Source organism: Leptonotus elevatus, chromosome 7 (assembly GCF_054856555.1).
Source record: "Leptonotus elevatus isolate MCC_2025b chromosome 7, RoL_Lele_1.0, whole genome shotgun sequence".
In the NCBI taxonomy this organism is placed as follows: Eukaryota; Metazoa; Chordata; class Actinopteri; order Syngnathiformes; family Syngnathidae; genus Leptonotus; species Leptonotus elevatus.
Window position 1 is genome coordinate 3,136,160 of NC_141245.1, and position 14,012 is coordinate 3,150,171.

At 37.3% G+C, this 14,012-nt stretch overlaps 1 protein-coding gene across 4 annotated transcripts in view; it reads right to left on the bottom strand.

The window, feature by feature from the left end:
• Positions 1-14,012, bottom strand: part of fat3a (FAT atypical cadherin 3a) — a 217,792-nt gene that overhangs the window by 82,522 nt on the left and 121,258 nt on the right. The window lies entirely within an intron of this gene.

Here is a 14,012-nt window from a genome sequence, read left to right on the forward strand (position 1 = left end):
AATTACTGTTTTTTTCCTGTAACTGTAACGGAATACACGTACCGCCGTTACTCCCCAATGCCTGCCCAAGATTGATATGTAATCGTGAGACAGTAAGTTCTTTGGTGATTCAGTGCACTTTTTGCAGAAGTTTGGCTGGAATCGTGTAAAAGCGTATCCAATTTTGCAGATGAAAATTATAGGCAAATTACTAAAAGTCAGGACTCTGGAGAAAAAATCTACTCTCCAAACAGAACCGGAAACTGGAAATAAATTAAGTTCCACAACAGCATATGTCAGCCAAGTGTGGCCTATAACAATGATAACCAGTGTGCCACTGGTTAGTTATCGAACGTTATTTAGAAAAAAATAAAATAAAATAAAATAAATAAATAAGTAAATATATATATATATATATATATTTTTTTTTATGTATGCCAACCACATATCATAAGAGGCAAAACAATCAAATGCTCTTCCAGTAGCTGACCGAAGGTACAAAATTAACTTTTATATCTTTTAGTGAATCATTATCCTAAATGTGTGCCATGAGAATATTTTCCAAAATATGAAACATGTGCCATGGCTCATTAAAAGTTGGGACACACAAGCCTATAAGCCAGGGCTGGGCACACTCTGTCCTCGAGGGCCGGAGTCCTGCCGGGTTGTAGGGATGTTTCCCTGCTCCAACGCAGCTGATTCCAATCAACAGGATCGTTATCAGGTTTATGCAGAGCTTGTTGATGAGCTGATCATATGTCAGCTGTGTAAGAGAAGGAAAACATCCAAAAGCTGCAGGCCCTCAAGGACCGAGTGTGCCCACCCCTGCTACAAACTCAAAAGGTGAGCCCCCCCCTCCCAAAAAAAAACAAAAAACAAAATTCTTGACAATAATATGTTCTATGAGGCCCCACTAGTCTAAATACGGTATTCTGGTTAAAATTGCGTTAGTGGGATATGAGGTAAGCAGCAAAATCTAGCCGTTTTTGTCCATCTCAGGGGGCGGCCATTTTTGCCACTTGCTGTAACTGAAGATGATATCAATGTTGCTCAGGGCTCAGACAACGACCAATCGATCGGCTGTTACCTGAGACCTGAGCAACGACAGCAAGTGGCAAAAATAGCCACCCCTGAGATGGAGAAAAACGGCTAGATTTTGCTCCATAGCTCATTTTCCACAAATGTAATATTAGTCGTAATGTCATGTTTAGACTAGTGATAATATAAGATATTATTGTCAAGAAAGGTTTAAGGTTGACTTCCCCTTTAAAATTATTAATGGTAATATTGCATGTATATATATGCTAATAATAAATATTTATAATATCAGTAACATACTTTTTCTGTTTTCACAATACAGCAATGTTTCTTTGCAATATATTTCATTCTGTTGGAAAGCTTGACTGTATTTAAATGTGTAAAATCTTCTATGGCTGTGCCAAATGGTTCATTCCGCTGCGGTACTCGTGTTTTGAGCCTGTGGTTCACTTCCACACGCATTATGGAAACTTCAATCGGGTGTTCCACAAGAGCGATCTGTTGAATTATTTGGAGTAAGCCCTCATAACATCTTGAAACTCAAGGCCACGCTCTATGAAGTGGGGGGTATCAGAGACGGGCCGCAAAGTGGGTGTCACAAGAAGACAACAAATCAAGAAAGCTTTAAAGCTTTTCCTGACCCTTTCAACACTTGTGAACTGAAGGATGGTTTTAATCAAGTTTTGCAGGACAATACAGCACATGGCCTCTGAAAAACTGGAACAGGACTGTGCAGTATCTTTGTGTTTATACATTATGGCCACAAAAGGACTGCCATCACCATTGGAGGCTTCCATGAAATTTCCAACTCCAAACTCCACAGGGTCACTATTGCTGGGCTTCACTTTTCACGTAAGATTCTCTTAGTCAATAAATTACTGTATCATAGGCGACTACACAAAAACACAATACATATATAAAGCAGTCCAAACAAGAGGTGATCACCCTCACTCTATTGTAAACAACATACAGACCTTAGAACTGGGGTGTCAAACATATGGCCTGTGGGTTAAAACCGACCTACAAGATGAATTTGAAAGTGAAAAAAAGAAATTAGATTGTGGCTCTGTCTTGTGTCTTTCCATAGCGACAATACTTACAATAAAGTTTTTGTGTTGGACACCGGGATCTCTATGAGTAGACATCTTACCAAAGTTTAATGCAGCGTGCTCATCCTATTCATGTTTTTTACTACATATTTTACAGAGTTGGGGTTTTTAGAAGCTGCTATAACTGATGGGCGAGAGGAAGAGCGTAAGAGTCAAATGCCAGGTGCCAATTACAGTTAATATTTATAATCAAAGTTCTCTTGAATACTAAAACGCCCAGTACTGCCAAAGTTAAGCCAAATGGATGCCTGGTTTGTGCATAAGTTTGAGTTGTCCATGATGATTCCAGGTCATATTTGCTTGTCCCCACTTTTTTTTTAATAATAGTCTTTTGTAGGCAAATACTGTGTGAAGGTGCACAGCTGAGGACAACAGCATTGTATTTGTTCCTACTTATACAGTTTAGCAGGCTAGCATTAGGTGCAAAACTGAGAAAAAGACACATATTGTTGAATGTAGTTTTCCTTTTATTATTTGGATGTTATATGCTGATGTATTTCAAATAATTGTCATTTAAAATCTCATGTATGTATTTATTTTTTGGTAAATTTGAAAATTCATATGAAATGAATAAGAACATACAGTATGAAGAATAATGAGCATGAGTTCAATTCTTAATTAAAGTACTGTGCCACTAAATTCATAACATTAAACAATTGGCCATGCAAACATGTTTCTGCTGTTTGTGATAAGAAATGGAAATGGAATGTTATTGGGTTACAGTTTGCAAATGAAAGTGTCACTTGCTAAATGTCACTGTTTTTTTTTAGGCTAATAGGTAAAAGCTGTCAAACAAGTGGCTGCCTCGTCTGAATTATCTTGATTTCAATACATACAAAGCTTTGTTACGAACTAACCTTGCTACGATTGTTAGGAACTGAAAGGAGAAGATTTGCAACCAATAAGCACCAAATCTTTATAGCTATTTTGATGTTGCATACACTGTTGGGGTTTCGATTCGATTCCATTCCGATTTTTGATTCTGTGATTCGATTCAGAATCAATTTTTGATTCAGAACAATTTTTGAATTAAAATGATTTGATTGACAATGATTTCTGCTTCAATTTATAGATCTGCAAAGTAAGAATCGTCATGATCTATTCTAATGCTAATTAGCGCGCTACTCGCGGCACTTTTATCACTCAAAAGAAGGGCTATTCATACAAAACGCTTCAGGAATGTATACAAAGGAATATGCTAACATTATTCACCGGCATATGCTCTTCCTACGCTGCAAAAAACAACTTTTATTGGAATAACTTGATTGTGACTTTTTCCTTCTACGCTCTCATGTGTGAGTGTATCAGAACGCATGGAACCACACTGCCCCTAAGTGGCCATATTGTGTACAACATGAACAGAGCTCCGAATAAAGACACACACAAACAAGGGCAAAACAGTAGAAAATAATTTGAATAAAATGGATTTTGGGACATTTAAAATCGATTCTGAATCGTACTAAATGAGAATCGTGATTCTTATGAGAATCTATTATTTGGCACACCTCTAATACACCGTTTGTGTATATCTACATGTAGTATGCCTTTGGACACCATGGGCAGTTGATTCAGCAGGATTGTGGTGCAGGGAAGAGGCAGAACTGTGACATTAAGTCAAATTTTCAGTTGGAAGCTAATACTTTCTGCTTAAAAGGGCAAAACACATGAGCTGCTACTAATCCAATACAGCACGGATATCTTTTATGCAAAACCTTCAGTTCCACGTTAGTTCAGAAGGCTTGTTGAAAGTTATTAAAACTGAAAATATTCTGACACCGACAATATTTTGTTTCAGCACTTATTTCATTAGTTGTTCTACTATCCATGCACTGGGATTACATCATATGTATGACAGTCAGTTATATGACTGTTGCGTGTTTGCGTGCACGCGTGTGCGTGTGTGTGTTTCATGTCTGCTATTATGAACCTTTGTTTGTTAGGAACCTTTGAACAGAAGTCCAAGGCTGAATTTACTCAAAAAGGTAGATTTGAATCAGATGGCTAATGGCAGTATAAAGGGGGGGTCATACAATCACATTCAAATGTGGATGACAACAAGATCAGTAACCGCCAGTAAGGCTGCAATGTAAGTAGTCAGATTGAAACCTTATCACAGGGAGCCAGACATTATCAGAATACGGCAATCAATGACGTATACACATACGTACATCTCCCAAGCGACACTCTTCTGGTAAAGTGTAAAAACTACAGCGAAAGCTTCAGAAAGGCTCATATGATTCGTCTGCGTCCTTTTCTAATGTTTGATCAGTTCCAAGTTGTCCAACATTAAATGAAGTGTACTTTTTCACCTGCAGAGATTATACTGTATAAAGGTTGAATGAACAAGATGTAAAACAGATCAGGTTTGAATTTTTGGTGGTGGGTGAAAAAGGAGATACTACATACATTAAAACCAAGTGGTGACAGCTCCATCTCAGCTGCCACTCACTTCCAACTGCCACTGGGGAAATTGCTGACGATGTGGTCGTTCATTTGTCCCACGTCTGTGCAGGCCAAGTGGGTTCGGTTCCCCCTCGATGATGGCATGAATGCGAGTGTGAATGATTGTCTGTCTGTATTTGTAAACTGTGATTGAGTGGAGACAAATGTATTATTACTTATTCATGTCCCTCAAGGTGAACTTCAACTCCCACTCCGTTGTTATACTTTCGACTCTATTTTAATGAAGTATGCTGTGTAACTCTACGCGGAGGTCTGATTTTTGCACAATGTCAGGTAGGAAAGGCTCCAGCTCCATGCAACCTGAACAAGGTAAGTGGTGTAGAAAAAGGCTGGATGGATGGAAATCTTCATGAAACCAAGAAAAAACTGTTATAGCATTGCTGAGTGTAACCCAATAAGAAACCTAAATTGAAAAACAGACCAAGGCATTAGGGCTTGGTATTGATTATAATTTCCTCAATCGATTTAATTTCGATTCACAAGAGTTCAGTTTGATTCGATTTCGATTATTATTATTTTTGATTTGATTCACTTCACTTCAATCCGATATTGATTAATTATGGAACATCAAGTCTTAAATACCAAGGACATGATAAGGACATGATAAAAACTCCACAAACATTAAATTACAAATAACATTTTGCGGAGGAAGTAATTGGTTAAATGATTTAGTGTTATGATCATTTCAGTGTTACACAATCATTTCATAGCAGCTGTGAAAAACACTTATGTCCATTAAAAAAATATATATTCTCGATGTTTACGTCTTTTGGGATGTTTGCATTCAGTTTCATCCCAACAACATTAAAATGTAAAAAAAATTCAAAAATTTACATAATCTTGAATTTTGTCTTAAAGTACTATTCAGGTCTTTCATAAATGTAAGAGAATACTTTTAAATTCTTGTGAACAGTAAATGTCAAGAAAACATTCAAATACACAAAAAAACTCAGCCTTTAAAATTTCTTATGAGTTTATGGAAAAAAGAAATATTAAAATAATTGATTCATGGTTTTATGAATTGATATCTGGCTCGAAAAGGAAAATTGATTCAATATCGATTATTCGATTTTTTAAACCCAGCCCTACAAGTCATCCCTGGTTACACTACATCTTTAGGCCTGATTTTGTGTGAAGCAAAAGCTTTAAATTGCTTTACGCCACTATGCAAAAGAACAGAAAGCTTGTTGACTTTTGTTATGATGTCATGAAACGCCACTGGTAATCATAAGAAAGAGTAGCCTTTCTCCGCTTATCAGACAAGTGAGTGCATAAGAAATGAGGAAGAGAATGATGGTTGTCAAACGTTTCATATTTAACTTTAAATAGAATGCTAATGCATTTGTTTTGTCTTTGGATAGATATGTACAGCGCAACTGAATATAAAATGTAGGACACAGGCATGACTCCATATAGCTTATTAGTTACTTATCATTGCCTCACATGGCAAAAATACATCAGCATATTCATGAGGTGCGCTTTGTGAATGCCAGTGCTGTACATCACATGTACAGATTCAATTGCGATTGTCCACTGAATCTTCAAAGGAAAATGACGAATAGAAAGTCATTTCTTCAAATGCTCTTGTTCCACAATTCATCAGACAAACACGCACACTACAGCAGTAGTGGGCCATGCATTTGGTACCTGGGCCTTCAGTAGGGATGTAGCTGCCTTAATCCAGCTCTTAATCCCAACCATATCACACTATAATATAATACAAAAACCTATATAAATGAGAGAGAGAGAGAGAGAGAGAGAGAGAGAGAGAGAGAGAGAGAGAGAGAGAGAGAGAGAGAGAGTGAGAGAGAGAGAGAGAGAGAGAGAGGGACAAAGCGCACATGCAGCTGTGCCACACATATCATCTATATCAGTCCAGAATCAATACTTATCTATAATAATCGGACAAAAATATTTAAAAATAAAAATCCATCATTCTCACTATGCTGATTATTGAATGATGCAGATTTGTTATGATTAGGGATAGACCGACAATTGGCCCGGCCGATTATCGGCGCCGATATTGGGCATTTTGACGGATATCGGTATTGGCCTTTTAAAAAAAAAATCTGACGGCCGTTAAAAGATAAATCTACAACCATTTTAATCTCAGGGAGCGATTTATTTAAATTTTCAGTTAATTTTATAAGAGATGCTGCTGACTCTGGGAACCTCCTGAACAATTTGTTTTTGTTTGACATTAAAACAAGAAATGTGAAAAAAGAAATGTGAAAGTTTAAGATTTCAGGTATTTTTAAATTTTGGAAAAAAAGATTTGCTATAGAAAACTATAAAGAGCTATGGTATTGTTCCATTTAACTTTTTAAGACGTACTGGTAACTTTGGGAGCTCCCTGAACATTTTGTTAAAACATTTAAAAGGATGTCTATTGTCTAAGATTTAAAAAAAACTTTTACATTTTGAAAATTCAGAAAAATTGTTCAATAAAAATGCTAAAAGAAAGATTAGCATTTGTATAACATCGGTTATCGGCCTCCTTGACTACTAATAATCGGCATTGGTATCGGCCTTGAAAAAAACATATTGGTTTATCGCTAGTTAAGATAGTACTTGAACTAAGATTTTCTAACCTACTATTTCTGATGTAACTGTAGGTCCACTAGCTGGCCCTCTGAGGCAAATTTGAAATATGGCTGCTTAAAGGCACAGCCCCAGTGCTAACATAGTTTAAATTACATCGGCCAGCCAGGCCCCAGGCAAATTACATTGACACGGAAGCGCAAAGAGGCAGAAACCTAATTGGACCAGAAAATAAATAAAAAATCTAACATAGGCTACACACCATACAGCTAAGCAAAATACAATTGAATAGATCCAAATAGACTGGAATACATTAATTTTATACAATACATTTTTAGTTTGTGAAACTTTATATATATATATATATATATATATATATATATATATATACGACATGGGCGTCGGATGAGATGGTTGATATATATATATATATATATATATATACATATATATATATATATACACACCACTGATTGTCACATTGTTGCTTTTGAAAGGTGCTTTTTGGGGGCCTTATAGATAGATAGATAGATAGATAGATAGATAGATAGATAGATAGATAGATAGATAGATAGATAGATAGATAGATAGATAGATAGATAGATAGATAGATAGATAGATAGATAGATAGATAGATAGATAGATAGATAGATAGATCAAACCAAAATAAATACAACTTTCCTGATGATCTGATGGTTGCAGAAACGTATACAGGTCCTGCAAATGTAACAATGATCTATTCAAGATCGAATAAAGTGATTTGGTGGTATAGGAAATTTTAATTTTTAACAAACTGGGGGCTACTGTTAGATAATCGGATGACAGGAATGATGAGTGTGAAAAAGACAAGAAGGAGGAGTGGAATGTAAAGGAGTCATGTGTGTGTGTGTCTGATAAAGAGAGAGCGTGATTTGATTACCATATAGATATGTGGACTCAAGTCTGTGCAGTAAATGTATGGCTGAAGCCTGCCTCAAGAGCTACAATTTTCTTGAGCAGAAATAGGAAGCGGGCAGGCAGCAGCGCATGAGAAAGGTCATGGACAATAAAACAATGGCACAACTGAATCAAATCACATTCTCCTCTGCCCATCCAATATCAGACATTTCAAGAAGATATGGAATTTGATTAGCCAAATGAAATCAATTCCGATGATTGTGATGTGTCATCTTTGGCAGACACAAGAAAGCACCCCGTGGGAAATCAATACAACTGTCAAACGGTTTCTTGCTCAACCATGTTGTGGACTTCATTTTGCAACTGGCTTACAAATGAATAATGAAAACTATCATTTCAAACCGTACAGTACACGGTTGAGTTGAAATGTAGGCCTATTTAGATGTGGAACAAAAACCAGGTATGGTACAAAATGGTGCTACAAAAATTATTTACTAATATCTAAGTTGGAATGGATGCCTTAGGTCACGACTTCTTTAGTCAGTATGAACTCAGCTCCCTGACCCAATAATAAGTCCCTGTTAGTACATAGCAGTAACAAATTAACTGTGCATTTTGCAGAATAAAATGTGGATTGAAAATATTTCTGAACATACAAAGAGAACGAAGGGAAATGTTTCATCCAGCTCCACTCTCAAATTTTCTTCTGGAGTCCTGCAAGGGCTTTGACAACCTGTGCTGTACCACTGAGTAAAACCCATCCATCTATATATTTCCTGTACTGCTTATCCTGTTCAGGGTCACAGGGATCTGGAGCATATCCCATCCGACTTTGGCGAAAGGCAGACTACGCCCTGGACTGGTCGCTACTAACTCACAAGGCACATCTACAGACAGACAGCCATTCCATTACACATTCACACCTTCATGAGTGTGAATTTAACTTCGATGGACTGCACAGAAGACAGGCAGGTGTACTGAGACGCATCAGTGACTAACCCCAGTTAACAAATAGCTGAAAATTATTCTTGTATGATCAAAGATTAAATTTGTTCGATGTAGGCGGCTAATACGGAGGACCAAAACTGCCAAAATTTAAAAATAAATAAATAATGAAAATAAAAACGCATATAAAAAAGTAAACATTTGTAAAAAATAAACACAAAAATCAAAAACGAGATTCAATAAATGAAAATAAATATAAAAATATATATTACATGTTATTATATTATTTATATTTATTTGAATTTTTTCAATCTCTTTTTTATTTTAAAAACACGGTTGAAAATTTAAAATAAATATAAAAATATATAGTATATACTATTATATTATTTATCTATATATTTTTTGAATCTCGTTTATTATATTGTATTTATTTTTACTTTTATTTAATATATATATATATTAAATAATAATAATAATAATAATAAAAACAAATATATATATATATATATTTATATATATATAGTTTTTTTTGTATGTAATTTTTTTATTATTATTATATTTTTATATCCATTTGTATTTTCACTTTTATTTATTTATTTACAATTTTGGCTGTTTTGGTCTAACCTTGCCAGCCAGATTGATAATTGGGATTCACTCAAGGGAGTTCTTCGCATTATCAATCTGGTACTTCACTCGGCAGAACTATTCGGGAAAGGCGGGACTTGCTGTACAATACTTCGAGCTGATTGGACAATGGGCATTTTTGCACATTTGTTTTGACCCATCAAGGCAACGGATGAAAATCTCATCTTCCATCTCGTGCTGCATTCATTCGTCTGTTAGGTTTGTTTGTTTCCCCCCGCCATCGGCGCTTATTGGTTTCGTCTTTCCTTAACAACGCCTGATTGGTCCCACCTAAAATAGGTTGGCTGCAAACGTATCAGCGGGAGCTGTACAAGATGCATTCTCCAGAGTTTGTGAACTCGCAAATACCCCGAGAATTCATCTTGCTGGCAGGGTTAGTCAACATCTAAACAGTGGTGTAGTGATTGGTGTGTATGCAGATAGGAGTCATGTCCTTGTTACAGCCTGTCAGCAGCTGTAATGACAACATAAAACTCTGAGAGAAAGAAGGTTTGAGAGATTTGCAAGATCTGTGGATGGAATAAACCAACAGAGAAGAAGACAAACAAGCAGAAGACAGATAGGACATAAACAATGATACAGGCTGATGGGATGAACTGTAAATCCCTCATTCATGTCTCATGACGAATGATCAAATATTTAAGACCTGCCATCAACAAGCGAGACAGACAAATGTGCGGAAAAAGGAATGTACACTCTTGCAGAAAATAAGAACACATTTATTGGCCGAGTAGGCAAAAACACACAAGGAATTTGTTTTCACTGTTACAACACTAAAAATAACAATGTCTGACAAACACTAAAAATAACAATGACCAAAAGAGGCAGATAGAACGGGAAGCCTGCCGGTTGGCTAGTTAGAGCCAGAGTTATGGGCAGTGTGATGGCATGTTGGAGCAGTCGCATTTTCTGGCGCTCCTGACTTGATAACATCTACTTGTTTATTTACTCACTAACACTACTCATTTTTGTGTCAGCACATAGGAACATAATGATGATGTAGATTACGTTTACATGCAGTCAATAACTTTCAAAACCCGAATTATTAGCAATATTCGGGTTTTGAAAGGCCATGTAAACTCGCGCAAAAACCCAATATGCTCTTATTTGGGTATTTGGTCATATAAACACAGACGGAAGACCTAGATTCAACCGAGTTTTGGTTTGTGTCGTGCGCAGGCTATATTTGGAATAAATCTTGGTATTTTGAGTTTATGGAGTACTGCTCAAATTGTCATGGAAAAATCAAAATGCACTCGCGAGTATGGAGCACCTCCGGGGGTATTCACGATCTGACTGGAAATTAGCAGTGCATCGTCTCAACTACCGCAACGTGAGCATTCGGCATTGCTCGACTTTGCTCGGCTTCACTCGGCTACCCGTTTTCAAGGTACGTTCGGCTTAGCTTGCTTTGCTTGGGTGTTCGAACTCCGAAAATGAGTTCAAACTCTGAGGCATTTTTTACTCAAATTTTTGGGTTAAAGTCCGATTTGTACGAGTTCCGAGACGTTTAAACTTCGAGGTTCCACTGTATGTTCTTTCTTGGTTAAAGAACAATTATAAATACAGAAGACAAAAAACACATTTGCATGTAATAATGAACAATCAACTTATTTTCTTTTTTTTTACTTAAACAGTGCTTAACAGCAAACTATTTCGCTCTCTGAAAAAGTGAGATTTTAGACAAATCTCTCTTCATAGAATTTGGTGAATGGAACTAAAGTGACGTCAGACCCACAATTGCGATTTTGTCGGCTAAATAAATAGCACATTTGAGTAAGCCTCGTTTGTTAATAAGTGATCAATAGGAACGGCAAAGTAGTCAGGCTGTCAGCATCAAAGTGTGCACAGTCAATTCATCCATTTTCCAAACCGCTAATCCTCACGAGGGTCGCGGGTGCGCTGGAGCCTACCCCAGCTGTCTACGGGCTGTAGTATTTACGCCTTTGAAAAGTAATCAGACGGCTGGAGCACTACAATGCATTAATCTACATATACTACTTGGTATGGTAAGGCTTATTTTGAAATTGGGTTTCTCTCAGTGTTAGTCTCGTGTTCGGACATGCAGACTGCCGTTAGCTTGACTACGACAATCTCAGCAGGTATCCGAGGAAGCAATGACGAGGACTCGTTTTCAGCCCGAGTATTATAATAGTTTTTTTCCGATTATGCCAATTTTGTAATTGTGGATTGTAATAATTGAAATCTTAATTTAATTTTTATTAATTGCACAGCCCTATTTGCACGTGCGTCGTTTGAGGCGCATTACGCAAGCAGAGGTAAACAAAGGGAGGTGGGCCATTTCTCTGTTGGTGCCATTTTTGGCAAGTGATTTATGACACCTGGAAAAAACACAGGGGTTGTGTCCGAATGTCCACCCTCATCCCCTTAGCCCTCATTCACTACATAGCCCCGCACTTTTCAGAGTGCATTATGTGTAATTTTGAGTGCCCTACATTTTCGCTCCCTTGACATTTGGACACCCCTACAAAATGGTGTGACCCCTCAGTAGGGCACCTTATAGGGAGTAGGTTGCACATTCGGACACAGGACTGTCTGTCCTGACCTGGATCGACAGACAGAAATCTGCTTCAGTTGGTCCTCAGTCAAGTGCATTTTTTAAATTATTTTTTTAATTATTTTTTTAAATTATTTTTTAAATTATTTTTTAAATTATTTTTTAAATTATTTTTTAAATTATTTTTTAAATTATTTTTTAAATTATTTTTTAAATTATTTTTTAAATTATTTTTAAATTATTTTTAAATTATTTTTTAAATTATTTTTTAAATTATTTTTTTAATTATTTTTTAAATTATTTTTTTAATTATTTTTTAAATTATTTTTTTAATTATTTTTTAAATTATGTATGTGTGTGAGTATGTGAATGTGTATGTGTATGTGCATGTGCGTGTGAGTGTGTATTAATTAGTTCACCTAAAACCTATTAAAAATCCCATACCGTTCAACGAAACCGAATACTTCAGAATCCAGCTAGAGTCGTTAGGTTGTCAGGAGACCCGAGGAAGGATCAAAGAAAAGAAAGGAAAGTGAAATCCAGCACCGACCAGACATTACCTACTACCCACTGGGTTACCAACCAGAGTCTTTCACCAACCCCAGGAAACATCTAATTTCCAACAAATAAGGGAGACCTCAAGAGACCAAAGGAGAGACTGAGGAAAGGAAGGAAGGACAGATGAAGCAGAGTGAGATCCACAGACACCAGCCTCCACCGATTCAACGACCAGAGGAAGAAGCAGATTGTGTCTGAGTTTCGATAGATGCTGGTGTGGTGGATCTGGCATGCATGAAAATCTCCACCAAAGAGGGGAGCCGTCGACCCCTGCCAGGACAGAGCAAGCGCAACACCTCAGGGCCCCCCAGGCCACGGCAGCGCCAAGGGACAGCCCCCGTCCCCCGCAGGGGCCACCGGCCGGAGAGCAAACCCAGGAGCCAGGAGCGCCCCCCACCCCAACACGGCCCGCGCTCCCAACCCAACGCAGCAGGACGGGGCACTGCAGGCCCGCCAGGCACCCCACCGGTCCACAGCCCCCGCTTTTTTTTTTCCCTCAACATGAAAAAGCTTTCCTGCCATTGGTTCAGAGCATTCAAGGGCCAATAGGATATCTTGGCTCGGCATGCAGTGAACATGTCACACATCAGTGAATGTTGTGCATGAGAAAGACACAAGACGCTACATCCAAAGTCTTATATTAGCGACAGTATTAATGGTATCGGCATGTTACTTGTTAGTACTCACCAATACCGATACCACTGTTTTAATTCAGTATCGGGGCCTTTGCCGATACCAGTATCGGTATCGGAACAAAACTAGTCTCTTCTTTTATCAGGAAAAAAAGTACGTATATTTACCTCTTTCTGTTTTGCAGCAATTAGCATTGGAATAGAGCTAAGTTTCATTATTATTCACAAATCTGTTTAAAACAGTGGGGGAAAGAGGTTTTTTGCAACATGGCCCTGGTTGATCTTTTATACTCGGCTGCCACCTGCTGGCCATTTCAGTAATAACTACCAATGCTTGAAGCGTTCTCTTCAGTTCAGAGGCTGCATTAAAGCCTTCTGTATGCTCTAGCAAAAAAAAAATATATATATATCAAAAAAAACATATAAATATGTTTTTGGGACCATGGTAATATTTAAAATAGAACGTTTTTATATGTTTTAGGGAGCAAATGAGTTGATTAATCAGGAGAGCCACTTCAATTGGCTTGGGAGTGAGCTGCGCAGTTTTCTATCTGCACTAGTATAACAAAATACCAAAAGAAAGAAAACTCTGCTTTGCAGCTAACTTGCGCTGGGCATGAAAATACGGCCCTATAGTCTCTCATTTGAATTCTGATGATTGATATCATTGAACTCTTCACATCACTG